This window comes from Mustela nigripes, chromosome 3, assembly GCF_022355385.1.
Source record: "Mustela nigripes isolate SB6536 chromosome 3, MUSNIG.SB6536, whole genome shotgun sequence".
NCBI classification, from domain to species: Eukaryota; Metazoa; Chordata; class Mammalia; order Carnivora; family Mustelidae; genus Mustela; species Mustela nigripes.
This window is the reverse complement of record NC_081559.1, coordinates 29,141,771-29,145,684: the sequence shown is the minus strand read 5'-3', so window position 1 is coordinate 29,145,684 and position 3,914 is coordinate 29,141,771. Positions and strand designations below refer to the sequence as shown.

The window sequence follows — 3,914 nt, the reverse complement described above, 5'->3', positions numbered from 1 at the left end:
GGCCATGACTCTCTTCCAGTTTTCCTGCTGCCTCAGGGTCATTCCTTCTCACTCTCCCTCCAGTGCTCCTCTGATCTTGCCCACCTTCTCCGACTAGAGTCCCCAGAGACTCTTCCCTACATGCCCTTCTGCCCCGGGGATCCCATTTAGTCACAGCCTTCACAGGATTCTTAGAGATGCCGTCATCCCACCCCCTCCTGCGTGAGGGCTCCAGGGACGCCACCCACTTGTGGCTCATTGAATAGACGTCACTGATATGGACAATCTGTTTATTAGGAACTGTTACAGCCAGCTAATCATTTCATTCATAAACGACCAACTCACTCTCCTCCTGGAATCCTTTTGACTAATTAAATTCAGGTGTGATCCCATGACCTCCAGGTGAGCAGCAGGGTATCCAGTTTGCCACCCTGGAGGCATCCATCCCTCTGGCTTGAGAGCCCTGATGTTGCATGATACGCCCTTCCCTCACAAATCCCCTGTCACCCAACTCTGTGCAGGTGTGCGCCTCAAATCTGTAGCTGCAGCAGCTCCTGCTGGCATCCGGGCAGCTGGTCCCCTTCATGAGCCTCTTTGGTGCACTGACAGAGCTGGGCAAAAAAAAAGAGAGAGAGAGAGAGAGGGGAGCATATTGAATGTCAGGAGATGAAACAGCTGGTCTACGACAAACAAGGAAGAAAAAGATGACATGGTCACTAGACACCGTTTCTTGAGAATATAGTTCGAGGACTGCGGGTCCACACTGGGTGTTGCACAGTGTTACTCCTGCACCTGAGATATGGATTCAGGAAATTCTGCCCATCATGACGTATGCTTTGTAAATATCCCTCCAAGCCTGGAATGGAGAGACGGCTCAGGAGCTCTGAGTTTGAACACCGTCACTAGAGCCTGCTCTGGTTTCAAATTCACTTTGCTGGCTCTCTTGAATTTTTTATTTTTTCCAGGTGTGGAGATTGGTTAAGTGGCCACAACATACTCTTACTTAACAATATCAGCGCTGACGGTCTGAGGACTCCACTAAATTGGCACTGGGGCCAACATGTGGCTTTTTGACCTTGTAATTGCAAATACGGAGCTGTTTGTTTTCTCAGAAGTGTCTAGAACATGTGGGACAGGTATAAAATTTCCACATAAGCCAACCTCTTTGTTTTGGTCTGATCTAAACAAACTACTTCCTGCACCTGGGCCAAAAATACTCCTTCTAGTCCCATCTTTTTTGAGCGGGCCCAAGCTTGGAGACTTCCAAGATGGAATTCTGCCATGCCTTGTATGTGGCAAAATCTTAAACCAACACTTCTCAGCGCCAGAAAAATAGCAACATAGCCCCGGAAGAAATCAAAGCCGCATTTCTATTAAACCAAATTATTAACATGATAGAAAAGAGACCATTTTGTTAATGATCAAATATACAGGCATCAGCCAATTAAAGCTTTGAAGCAAATAGCCATAGATAGACTCCCTCACTGAAGCTAATCATTACTGCAAATGACATTTGAAATCTTGTGGGGGTTTTTTTCCTCCTAACTATAAGAATGAAAAGTTAAAACAAGTTACCAGCACAGCATGTGAGCTAAGCTCAAAGTGCATTTGCTCCAAATTGCAGTCTTTGACTCAAACGGGACAATACCCTTTTCTGCCCAAATTAGCTAAACAGAATTTGCAGTGAAACTCTCTAATGCCTGCTAGCAAGAACGGAGTCCTGGTAATGCTACTGGGAAGGGAGTCACGTGCTGGAATAAAGCACGCTCCAAACCAACCAACCTCAGTGCTTGTAATTCCTTCATTCCCCTGGCCCAGTGAGTTAACAAGAACCAACCAAGATAGCAAGGCGTCTGTGAGCCAGTTAGCTCTGCTCAGGTTTTCAATCCAAGAGTGCGCCCTTCACTTGGTCATCCATCTTAAAAGGCAAACACCTTCTCTCCATAGGGCAACCAGAGAGAGGGAAATCTCTCTGCCTTTGCTAAAACGGCTCAAAGGTTTTCACCACTGATTGGGAGCGCGGTGTCATCAAATAGTGAAAGAAGAGAATACTACCCTAGATTCTAGATTGGTTAAATAAAATATGGAGTGAGCATCCCATTCAAGGAGACCCCATTTTTCGGATTTTAATGCAAGAGGTATGCATTCTGTGCCTAGCAATTATTTGTGTTTAAGGTCACAATAATAAGCCTTTGCATTTGTAGAGGATTTTATAATCTAAAATCACTTTCATACATGTTAAGGCTTTTTAATCCTATTAGATGGCAAAAAAGACATAAAAGACTTTAAAAAGAGGAAGAAACTGGAGCTCAAAGAGATAAAGTCGTTTGCCCAGTCAGGCTATGAGGCAGTCGGAGAAACATCCAGGTCTGATCCCAGGTGCTTACCTCTAAACACAGTGTCCTAGATGAGTGGATTTTGACACCTGCCCCAGGGAGGAGGGGAATCTGAAAGTTCAAACTCTGATCAATCTCATGTGTGCAGATGAAATGAAGAAGAAATGTGGATTTTCTCTCCCTGGCCCCATCCCCACAAAGCACAACTGTGTCCACACAACCATGACCAAAAGCACTAAGTAGTCCATGGCTCTGGTCCTTGTCACCAGCCATTTCCTTTATTACTAACTATACAATTTTTGCTACCCATCCTTCCTCACTCCACTGCCATATATACTGCCTAGAGTAGAAGCCCCTAGAGAGCAGGGACTGGGTCATACTTGCCTTGTGATGGTCTGCTGTACCTCACAGAGTTCATTTCACTTATCAGCTGCTTATTACATATCCATTCCTTTTTTTTTTTTTTTTTTTTTTTTTTTTAAGATTTTGTCAGAGAGGAAGCACAAGCAGGGAGAGAGAGGGAGGATCAAGGAGCCTGATGTGGGGCTCAATCCCAGGAGGCTGGGGATCATGACCTGAGCTGAAGGCAAGCACTTAACTGAATGACCCAGCCAGGTGGCCCCACACAGCCACTCCTTATCAATCTGGAAAAGTGTGAGTTTCTCCCCGTGTAGGGCAAGGAGCATGGCCTGGACCACCTTGCTTCCTCACTAATCACCATCCACTAGATCCCCAGGCTGCTTATGCTCCTCTGAGAGAACATAAGAGATAGGACACATGACCACATGACAGACAGTGGTCTACATCTAGGCACAAACTCTAACCCTTGAAACTATTATTTTCTGCCGAAAGAATTCATACAAGCAATACCCTTTGCTATTGAAACTAACAGTGCATCAGGAGAACAAGTCTTATACTCCACTTCCTGGTGAAAATGAAAAGAGTTCTCTCATCTCTAAGGCAGTCCCATGGTGTGGACCAGCAGCACAGCACCTGTCCAGAACTCTGAAAGATTATGGGTGACCTGGCAATGAGGAAAAAGCTGCAAACCTGGGGTGGATGGAATAAGGAATATTAGGAGAGGCCATCAAAGTAGGAATGGAAACTATGTGGCACCAGGCAGTTCTTCATTGACCTCTTTGTGGCAGACATCACCCATGAATATAGCACCTATCAACCCCAGGATCTGACCCTCCTAAATACCACACTTCACATGGCCATCACCATTCAGCTGGGATCCGCAAACACAAGATCATCACCTATTTGCCATCCTTGTGCTTAAGACCCTGCTGGAAGTCAGGGTCTCACATGTTAGGCCTCAGTCTTGGTGCTTCCTCATGCTCTTGTGAGTCCAAAATTCCGGCCATTAGATTAACAACCCAGTTCTGATCTCCTGGATTCCTGACCTCGACTCTTGGTTGCCCTTTGCCCCTCTGCCACCATCACCAGGCCCCCACACCCAGGCCGAGCCCTCTGGCCAGGGGTTGTGACGGGGGCCTGGTGACTTGCCCGTACTCCGGATTCCTGTTCTGTCCGACACACTTTTCTCACCCCCTCTGCTGACTCCGATATGCCCACTCCTCACTGAGGTCCAGCCGT

General features: G+C 46.5%; 1 long non-coding RNA gene across 1 annotated transcript in view; it reads right to left on the bottom strand.

Moving 5' to 3' along the window:
• Positions 1 to 345: 345 nt before the first annotated feature.
• The window catches only part of LOC132012892 (uncharacterized), a 57,914-nt gene continuing 54,345 nt past the window's right edge, over positions 346 to 3,914 (bottom strand). The window contains exon 3 of the long non-coding RNA XR_009402795.1: positions 346 to 590. This is a non-coding gene — a long non-coding RNA (uncharacterized LOC132012892). The remainder of the gene's footprint in view (positions 591 to 3,914) is intronic.